General features: G+C 53.3%; 1 long non-coding RNA gene across 1 annotated transcript; it reads left to right on the plus strand.

The window, feature by feature from the left end:
* The first annotated feature begins 3560 nt into the window (after positions 1–3560).
* Positions 3561–8125, plus strand: LOC120381860. Its single transcript, XR_005588165.1, has 3 exons — positions 3561–3774; positions 4075–4107; positions 8106–8125. It is a non-coding gene; the product is annotated as an uncharacterized LOC120381860 (long non-coding RNA).
* Positions 8126–10397: the final 2272 nt, after the last annotated feature.

A 10397-nucleotide genomic window follows, 5' to 3' on the forward strand; every position in this document is an offset into this window, starting at 1 on the left:
GTTTGGGGGCTCCGTGTTCAGATCTGGCCCTGCGGAGCTTTGGGGCTGGCGCTGGGAAAGTGGGGACTGTCTGAAGTTGGCTGCTTGGGATGTGGGTGAGGCCCCGGGAGCTGGGGTTGGGCTGCACCCTGTCCCTGCAGCCTGGGGCTCTGCGTTTCCTCTGGAAAAGCTGCTCCCTGTTTCACCATCTCCTCTCAGTCTGAGTCCCAGGGACCCTGCACAGGCGTCTGCAGGGCAGGACGGCCCTGAAATCTGGCAGCTGGGAGGTTTGCAGCAGTTTCTAACCCTCCCTCCCCTGCTTCTTCCAGGAGGCCCCCCAAAAGCATCCGGCCCCTGGGAAAGAGAGAGAAGCAGCCAAAGCCGAGGAGGAGCGGCAGAGCGAGGAGCTGCTGGTAGGTGCCCAGAGCCCCCCGTCACTTAGGTTTGCCGGGCATAAGAATGACCTGGTGAGTGCAGGGCCCACCCTGCCCGCCTCAGCCAGGGACCCATCCCCGCTGGAGCCCAGGGAGCCTGCAGGGTCAGACACGGGGGTAACATGATGTCCTTAGGACGCAGGAGGCTGCTGGGCAGGAGAGGGTCAGTCTGTGTTAGCCCAGAGCCCCTGCCCACGGGCTGTCTGGATGTCACAGTGACCAGGGATCCTTTCTAGCTCCTGGGGGGATGGGGAGGAAGGAGATGAAATGTGGGCTGCAGAGGTGGAGGATTTGGCTCAGTGCACGTTGATGAGGTTTTGGGGAGAAGTGTCCCTCCTGTAGGTGATGTACAGCTCACCCCGGTCCTGATCCCTTCCCGGGATAAATTAACTTCCCATCCCCCACCGCAAGAGCTCTTGTGTTCTGGTAAATAACTGCCACCCGCCCCCAGGTGCATTTATGATTTTCTCCTGTTATGGAGCAGATGAATTTCAATGTTGATAAATGCAAAATAGTGCACATTGGAAAAGATAATATCAAATGCACAGAAAATGATGAGGTCTAAATTAGCTGTTACCGCTCAAGAAAGAGATTTTGGAGTCACTGTGGCTAGTTCTCTGGAAACATCCACTCAATCTGCAGCAGCAGTCAAAAAAGCAAACAGAATATTGGGAATCATTAGGAAAGGGATAGAGTGTAAAACAGAAAATATCCTATTGCCTCTATATAAATCCATGGTATGTCCACATCTTGAATACTGTGTACAGATCTGGTCGCCCCATCTCAAAAAAGATATATTGGAATTGGAAAAGGTTCAGGGAAGGTCAGCAAAAATGATGAAGGATATGGAACAGCTTCCGCATGAGGCGAGATTAATAAGACTGAAGCTATGGCTGCACGCCGCAGCTTTTAGCCACACGGCTGTGCCGCTACAGCCGTTCTGCTGACAGGCGCGCAGTGTAGCTGCTCTTTGTTGGCAGGAGAGAAGTGCCAGTGTAGACAAAGCCTGAGACTGTTCACCTTGGAGAAGAGACGACTAAGGGGGAATATGGTAGAGGTCTATAAAATCATGACTTGTGTGGCGAAAGTAAATAAGAAAATGTTATTTCCTCCTCATAACACAAGAACTAGGAGTCATCCAGTGAAATGAATAGGCAGCAGGTTTAAAAGAAACAAAGGAAGTATTTCTTCACACAACACACAGTCAACCTGTGGAACCCCTTGCCAGGGGATGTTGTGAAGGCCAAGACACTAACAGGGTTCTAAAAAGAACTAGAGAAGTGCATGGAGGACAGGTCCATCAGTGGCTATTAGCCAGGATGAGTGGGATGGTGTCCCTAGCCTCTGTTTGCCAGAAGCTGGGAATGGATCACTTGATGATTCTCTGTTCTGTTCATTCCCTCTGGGGCACCTGGCATTGGCCTCTGTCAGAAGACCGGATACCGGGCTAGATGGGCCTTTGGTCTGATCCAGTCTGGCCGTTCTTATGTTCTGTGTTCCCCCGTTACTGAGCCGCCCTCTCCCTGTTGCAGAAACAGACGGAAGCCGAGAGGCAGAAGATCGTCTGGGAGTGGCAGGAGCTGCGAGGGTTTCTGGAGGAGCAGGAGCAGCGGCTGCTGTCCCGGCTGGAGGAGCTGGAGGGAGCCATTGTCCAGAGAAGGGATGAGGGCGTCTGCAGCCTGTCCTGGGAGATTTCTCTGCTCAGCGAGAGGGGAGGAGAGAAGGGGCAGCAGCCGCTGAGCCAGCCCCTGCAGGTTAGGCTGTCATTGCAATGATCATACGCAGCGTTTCTCTAGGCGCTTCTGAGCCCTAGACCCCAAAGCACTTTACAGAGTGGGGTCAGGGGCATTATCCCTATGGGACAAATGGGGAAAGTGAGGCAGAGGGAGGGGCAGAGCCCTGCCCAGGGTCACCCAGTGAGTCTGGCAGCGGCGCCAGGGATGGGCCCTGGGAGTCCTGGATGCTGCAGCCCCAAGACCTTCTCTCCTGGAAATGTCTCTCTGCGTTTGCACTTGGAGGGTGAAATCCTCCCCACCATGCTGAGGTCCCGAGCCAGGCCTAAGGCCCCTGTCACTGCAGGTTAATGGGTTTAGTGGGACCAGGGGCCTTCTGGGTCTCTCAGCACTGGGGGGAATTTGATTCTCAATGCAGAGAAATATCTTCTGCCGGTAAAGTGCCCGGGAGAAGATTTCACAGTGGGACCTGCCCGCAGGGATTGCTGGGGCTGGTAGGGGGGCAGCAGCTCTGGGAATGTAAACCTGAAATTCCCCTACTGCCCGAGGCCTCAATGGTGACACCTGCAGAGCAGGAGGCCTCCCCACCCAGGGACACTCCCCCTGACGGCCTCCTCTTTCTCTCCTTTGTAGGGTGCTGGGAGCACTGGGGGCAGGTAAGTCCTGGGCTCCATTTTGCTCCCCCTCATGGGCTGCTAGGTTTGATAACTGCACTGAATAGGAAGCTGCCCCCTGGCAGGAAGCGAGAGAGAAATGGGGAAAGGAGGGTGGGAAAGGCAGGGAAACACAGGGAAGAACCAGCAGGGCCCTACAGGGGTGTCCAGGAGGGGGCTGTTTTCCTCCTGAGTGACACTGAACGTGACCGGCAAAGACTTGGCAAAATACTAAGATCTAAAATTTATTTCCCATACGAAGGGCAGATTCCCCCCTTGTTCTTTGTACGTGGGTGTCCCATGGAGAGCAGTGGGTGTTCTGCTGTGAATGGAGCAGGGCACAGAGTCCTAACCCGATGCCCTGGCCACTGGCCATAACGGACGGTGCAATGTGGCCCTCTCTGCCAAAGGAGCTGGACGCCCCAGGGTTACTGCTTCAGCTGAAGGGTTGGGGGGTTTTGGCATTAAAGGGCCCATGTTCATTCCCTGCTGGAGCCCTGGGCTCTGTCTGTGGCCACTGTCAACATATAGGACCTGCCCACTCTTTGGTCTGTGTCTCCTCCCTTTCCACATAATCCCCGTGCTGGTGCCCCTTGTTACTGCCGTAAACCAGCGTAGGGGGTGGCTCTGCCCCCCCCAGAACCAGAGCGTCCCTGAGAAAGCTCCTGAACAATGTCTCCGTTCCTTGCTCTAGTGTCTCCCCACTTCCCGTCTCTCTGGGGAGCACAGGGCTGACGTGACTCACCCTGACATTGACTATCTCAGGCTACAAAGCTCAGATCCAGGTTTCGTGAAGTTTGGGGGTTGCTGGGCTCAGGGTCTGGGGCTCAGGCCTATTTCTCACCCCTCCTTTCCCCAGCAGGGAGGACGGAACGTTTGGGAAGCCAGAGCCGTTGTTTGCGGAGCTGGAGAAGAGACTCAGCGATTTCTCTCTGCAAAGTGCCATGCTGCAGGAGGTGTTGCTGGGATTCAAAGGTGAGTTGGAGTCTGGAGGTGGCGTCTCCTCTGGTTAGAGCGACCCTGACCCTGGGAAGGAGTCGGGGACTCTAGTGATGTCACTGATCCTGGGCTCCATCTCACAGCCCAGCTCAGCGAGTCGCCCTTCCCCATGGAGCAGCCCTGTGGGGCTGGCTCTGTCTGCAGCGGCTGCGTTATCGGCCTCTGATCTCTGTCACCATCTTGTCGTTAACAGCAGTTCCATTAATAAGCAATGGGGATTTCTCCATTAATGTGAGGGCCTGAATTCTCACCTCTCCCATCTTCTCCTTCCCCTAGAGACGCTGCGACGGGAGCTGGGGAGCGACACAGGTACGTGTCTGTCTCTGACTGGCCGTGGGGAGATTTCAGCCCAATAACCATGTTAACAACAGGGGATTGCAGCCTCCAGCAGCTAGAAGCTGTGTAACAATGGGAAGCGATGTTACTTTGTTCTTGCACCACTATATTTTCAGCTGACTTGTCTCTTAAATATTTTAGCTCAGGGATCAGCAACCTTTGGCACGCGGCTCACCAGGGTAAGCACCCTGGCAGGCTGGGACAGTTTGTTTATCTGCAATGTTGGCAGGTTTGCCCGATCGCGGCTCCCACTAGCCACAGTTTGTCACTCCAGACCAATGGAGGCAGCGGGAAGTGGCAGGCAGCACATCCTTCAGCCTGCGCCGCTTCCTGCATCTCCCATTGGCCTGCGACGGCAGACCGCGGCCAGTGGGAGCTGCAATCAGCCGACCCGTGGACGTGGCAGGTAAATAAACTGGCCCGGCCCACCAGGGTATGTGGATTGGAGTTTCCCCAAGGTCCTTTAAGTGTTTCTTGATTGGGCACTTGATTTGCAAATTCCTTTCTGAAGAAGCTGATCTAATGCTTTACTAAGGCTACTTCAGAATCAAACCACACTGATGTACAAGAACGTAGCCAATATTCATAACTTTAACTGCAAAAATGATACGCCCACACAGATAGTATCATCAGCAGCAGCAGCAAATTATAACCTTTTCATAGGCACCTTACACGACAACCGTTGTACAACATTTGCTGCAAATATATAAGTGGTTGCACCAATGAACTATACAGTCACAGGTTATATTAATAACATCACAGCCAGGGCTGGTGTTAGGGGGTAGCAAACAGGGCAACTTCCTGGGGCCCCAGACCCCCACAAAGCTACATTGCTTCAGCCCTGGGGGTGGGGCTCAGGGGCCCAGACTTCAGCCCCATGCGCTGGGACTGCAGCTTTCTGCCATGGGCCTCAGCGAGTCTAATGCCGGCCTTGCTTGGCAGCCCCCTGAAAGCTGCTCATGTACCCCAAGGGGGCCCAAGAACCCTTGTTGAGAACACCTTCCTTACCCCACGAGTAACAGCAACGTTCAGGTTACTGCCAGGCCCAAAGGACTAGTCACTTCCTTAGGTCAAATGACGCTTGGATCTCCCAGCAAAGACAACACTTGTAGCCAGTCCTGTCACAACCTGTATTAAGATTTATTTGAAAGGAAATGAGAGTTGTTTACAAAGTTAACGCAGTGTGACAAAGCTCTGTCCTTGTCTCCATGGGCCCTGCATTTCCTGGTGGATTTCGCTAGCCTCAGAGGCTCACTGTGACCCTCCACGTAGCTCTTCTCTCTAGGGACAAGTGTCTCAGCCCACTGAGCCATTTTCATCGTAAGCCAGCGAGGGAGGGGAGGCAAAGCTACTCTCCCTTGCACAGTCTCTGTTGTCTCCCAGTCTCAGTGATTAATCAGGGCAGCAAAGGGGGGAGCCCAGGACCCCCCTCTACTCTAGGCTCCAGCCCAGGGACCCTAATAGTATCAGCTGTGGTATCTGACCTTTTAGAAACAGGACACATACAATTCCCTGTTCTACTTCCCCACAGCAGCCCCCACTTCCTCAGGCTCCACTTCACCCTTACCTCAGGGCTTCCTTCCTTGTGCCTGATCTGGTGTGTACTGCTCAGTCGCTCCCACAGCTCCTGTTCTGCACACCCACCTGCCTAACTGGGAGCTCTTTAACTAGTTTCAGCCAGCCCCTGATTGGCTTCAGGGGTCCCCATCAACCTAGCTGTCTCCAGGGCTTTCTGGAAGGATGTTAATTGGCCCCAGGTGTCTTGATTAACCTGGAGCAACTGTCATTTGGTTACCATGGTAACAGGGATTTGTTTAGCCTGGGGCTAACATACCTGTTTCTCACTACTTTCCTAGAGCCAGCTGGCCTTGCCCTGTCACAGCAGCTAATCATCCAGATGCAGACAAATTACAGTCTTAAATTTCAAAGGCAATAAAAGCTTCTCTAATAAGCAAGCTCTGCATATTCTTTAGGACTAACCCCGGCTAAGCAGCTGGGGATCTCGTGCTTATGCCTAGGAACTTTGCCCCCCAGAGTCCAAGCAGCATACAGATAATCAGTTCCTTCTGTATGAGGTTTTTCATCCCCTTCCTGCCATGTGCTCTGAGCTGGAAACTCAGCTAATGGGAAGTCAAGAGCACAACAGTCTTTTGTCTTTAACATCCCATAATAGTCTCTCTGGTGTGGATGGACCTTTCCTGCCAGGCAGGGTGTAATGCATTCGGCTGTCAATCAGCACTTCACCTAGGTAAAGTCTCTGTCCTGTGTGGTGATTTACAGAGCCACAGAGGCTCACAATGCAGCTAGTCAGATATTAACCCAGGCAGCAACTCACAAGCACTCAATAAAGTCTAAACATGTTCTTAGAATCCTAACACCTGTTTTAACAATACTAACACAGTTGAGTCAGACAGATTCCACTGTGTGTTTGTCCATGTTCAATTAAGACATAGAGGCTTGTGTAAGAGCTAACACCTCATCTGCCAGTGTCACAGGCAGGATGGGCAGGGATGGTGTCTCTCGTCTCTGTTTGCCAGAAGCTGGGAATGGGTGACAGGGGATGGATCATTTGATGGTTACCTGTTCTGTTCATTCCCTCTGGGGCACCTGGCATTGGCCACTGAGCTAGATGGACCATTGCTCTGATGCAGTGGGCCCTTCTTATGTTCACAGTCTGTATGAGGAGTATCTACTCATTTGGACTCACTGGGGAGCCACAGAAAGGAACAAGATGTGCTGAGGCAAGAAGGCCCAGTCTCAGAGCCCCTGGGGTCACACTTCCCAAAAGCTAAAACTAGGCCCTGCCAATGAAAGGGGCACTGCCAAGAGAGACTGGATAAAGGCTGGAGCATCCAACAACTTAGTTAACCTGAGAGAGCTGCCTTGGGGACAGTGACAGGGAGAATCCCCAGAGTGACTCCTTTGATTCTGCTCTTCTCTGGCCTTTGGTTCTTAGAATCATAGAACTGGAAGGGACCTCGAGAGGTCATCTAGGCCAGTCCCCTGCCCTCAAGGCAGGACTCAGTATTATCTAGACAATCTCTGACAGGTGTTTGTCCAGCCTGCTCTTAAATATCCCCAGTGATGGAGATTCCACAACCTCCCTGGGCAATTTATTCCAGTGCTTAACCACTCTGACAGTTAGGGAGTTTTTTTCCTAATCTCCATCCTAAACCGCCTTTGCTGCAATTTAAATCCATTGCTTCTTGTCCTATGGTCATGTCCCCTCTGAGTCTTCCCCAGTTTTTTTCAATCTTCCCTCATAGGTGATGTTTTCTAGATCTTTAATCATTTTTGTTGCCCTTCTCTGGACTTTCTCCAATTTGTCCACATCTTTCTTGAAATGTGGCCCCCAGAACTGGACACATTACTCCAGTTGAGACCTAATCAGCGTGGAGTAGAGCGGAAGAATTTCTTCTCGTGTCTTGCTTACAATACTCCTGCTAATACTTCCCAAAATGATACTTGCTTTTTTGCAACACTGTTGACTCCTATTTCGCTTGTGATCCACTACGACCCCCAGATCCCTTTCCAGTGCTCCTTCCTAAGCCGTCATTTCCCATTTTGTATGTGTGCCACTGAGTGTTCCTTCCTAAATGAAGTTCTTTGGATTTGTTCTTATTGAATTTCATCCTATTTACTTCAGACCATTTCTCCAGTTTGTCCAGATGATTTTGAATTTCAGTTCTATCCTCCAAAGTCCTTGCAACCCCTCCCAGCTTGGTATCGCCCGCAAACTTGATAAGTGTAAGAGAGAGACTCTGCTCCTGGGAGGGTTTCATCATGTGTCAGAGGGCTACACCCTGGTGGGAGGGGGCTAGGCCTGTACTGGGATAAGGTCACTCTCTGCTTCACAGTGTGGCAGAACCTAGAATGTCCATTAGCAGGGAACAATGCTGGGGGGAATCGACATGTGGAAAGGACAGAAACCCTGTCTGAATTCTCTCACATTGCCCTTCTCGCCCTGGCAGGCTACAGAATAACGTCCACGTTTCTCCCCAAATCATCCCCTCTTCCCAGGGGGAAGGAAATGGCTGCAATGGAGCTGGCTCAGGTAAGGGATTCTCAGGGAGCTGGTGGTGGGTTCTGCTTGGAGGGAAAGAAGCAGTAAATGTACAGGAGGGTGGGAGCCAGTGATCAGCTGCCAAAATATTAACAACAGGTTCCCTTGTCCTCACCTCACGAGGGGGTCATGCCCCCAGGGTCGTGCCCCTTCCAACCCCCATGCTCCTTGACACCCCCGGGGACCCTGACCCATCCCCGTCCCTGACTGCCCCCACCACCTCATCCAACCCCTGCTCCTTCCTGACTGTCCCCGGGACCCTTGCCCCCATTCAGCCCCCTTGTACCCTGCCCTCTGACTGCCCCGACCCCTATCCAGCCCCCCACAACCTCAAAGGGGGAGGAGAAGAAGGGTGGAGCTTTCAGAGCAGAAGGGGAGGTGAGCTGGGGCCGGGGGCCGGGTGGACAGCTGCCCGAGCATTTGTTAAATTTAAAAGCTTTTTTAGAACCAGTTGTCCTGGAACAACCGGTTCTAAAAAGGCTTCTAAATTTAACAACCGGTTCATGCGACCCAGCTGGAGCTCACCACTGGTGGGAGCTGCTAGAGATGGTGGGAGGCAGGAAATATCCTGGGTGGAGAAAGGGAGGGGACAGGATGTGACAAACCTGCTGACAGTAGTGTAGTTTAGGGTGTGATGGGTTGTCACCCCCAGGGGGCAGTCTGGGAACCGCTGTGCCCTCTAACCCAGGGGTCCCCAACCCCCGGGCCGCGGCCTGTTAGGAACCGGGCCGCGAACCGACCCCTAGCACATCAAGCGGCATGTCTCCGGCAGGATCCCTAAGCCCCGCCCCCTCAGAGCCGCGTGGTGAGGGGGCGGGGCTGCAAGCTCCGGGCTGAGCTCAGCTGCCTCCGCTCGGCGTGGAGCTCCCAGCCCCGCCCCTCCCACGTGGCTCGGGCAGGACGGAGCTCAGGCCCCGCCGGAGACACGCTGCAGCTGTCGGGCGAGGCGCTGAGGCTCCAGGTGAGGAGGAGCCGGGGTAGAGGCTGGGGCCAGGGGTTGGCTAAGGGGCAGGGAGTCCTGGGGACAGTCAGGGCACAGAGAGGGGGCGGAGGTTGGGGGAGCGGTCAGGGAATGCCGGGGGGGTTGGATTGTGGGTGTTCCGGGGGGGGTCTGTCAGGACTCAGCGGGGGGGGGGGAGATAGGGGTTGGGGCAGTCAGGGGACAGGGAGCAGGGGTGGGGTCCCAGGGTGGTGGGGGTCTCTGGGGGATGGTGATGGGACAAGGAGCAGGATGGGTCGGGGATTCTGAGGGCGGGCAGTCGGGGGGGCAGGAAGTGGGTGGGGGTCACATAGGGGGCAGGTCCGCGGAAATTATTTTTTCTACGAAACCGGTCCCTAGTGCCAAAAAGGTTGGGGACCGCTGCTCTAACCCTCAAGCTGGCCAGGCCCTTCTCACACTGCTTTGCTGGAGATTCAGCCAGCCTCTCCAGGGCCTGTTATCACCCAGCACGACAGCAGGTGGCGCCATGCACCCAACTAAGCTACCTGAGTGCTTTACCTCAGCCACTCAAGGAGAGAGAGAAGACAACAGCCAATTTCCCAGCAATAAGTGTTAGCAAACAGATCAAAGCAGATTACTTATATAACCAAAAACTCAAACTAAGCCTAACATACTGTCTGGATAGAATTTGAATTAGCAATTTCTCACCCTGACTGATGATAGTCCACCAAGTTTCCATACACAAGCTAGAAATCCCTTTACCCTGGGACCAGCACTTCCCCCACTTCAGTCTTTGTTGCTCAGGTGCTGCCAGGAGTTCTCTTGTGTGTGGGGAATGAGGCCAAGAGATGATGTCACACCCCACCTTATGTAGCTTTTCCATAGGGCAGGAACCATTTGTTCCAAACTCAGTTCCCAGTCCGGTTTGTGGAATAATACAGGTACCAAAATGAAGTTCATTGTCATGTGGTCTGGTCACATGCCCTAGAGTGCCCTACTGAGTCATAGTAGCCGTGACTCATAGGCTGGCTGGCACATTCACAGGAAGGCTAAGCTCTTCCACAGTCCATTGTCTTTGTTGATGAGCCATGAACTGTCTGGCTTCTTCATTGTTGTACCTGAAAGGCTCGTTGTGGGTGTTACCCAGAGTAAGCACATTTGAAAGACAGATACAGAGTCAATATCCATAACTTCAGATACAAACATGATCCATGCACACAGGTAGGATAATCGTATTCAGCAAATCATAACTTTTCCAAT

This window comes from Mauremys reevesii, linkage group 14, assembly GCF_016161935.1.
Source record: "Mauremys reevesii isolate NIE-2019 linkage group 14, ASM1616193v1, whole genome shotgun sequence".
Taxonomy (NCBI): domain Eukaryota; kingdom Metazoa; phylum Chordata; order Testudines; family Geoemydidae; genus Mauremys; species Mauremys reevesii.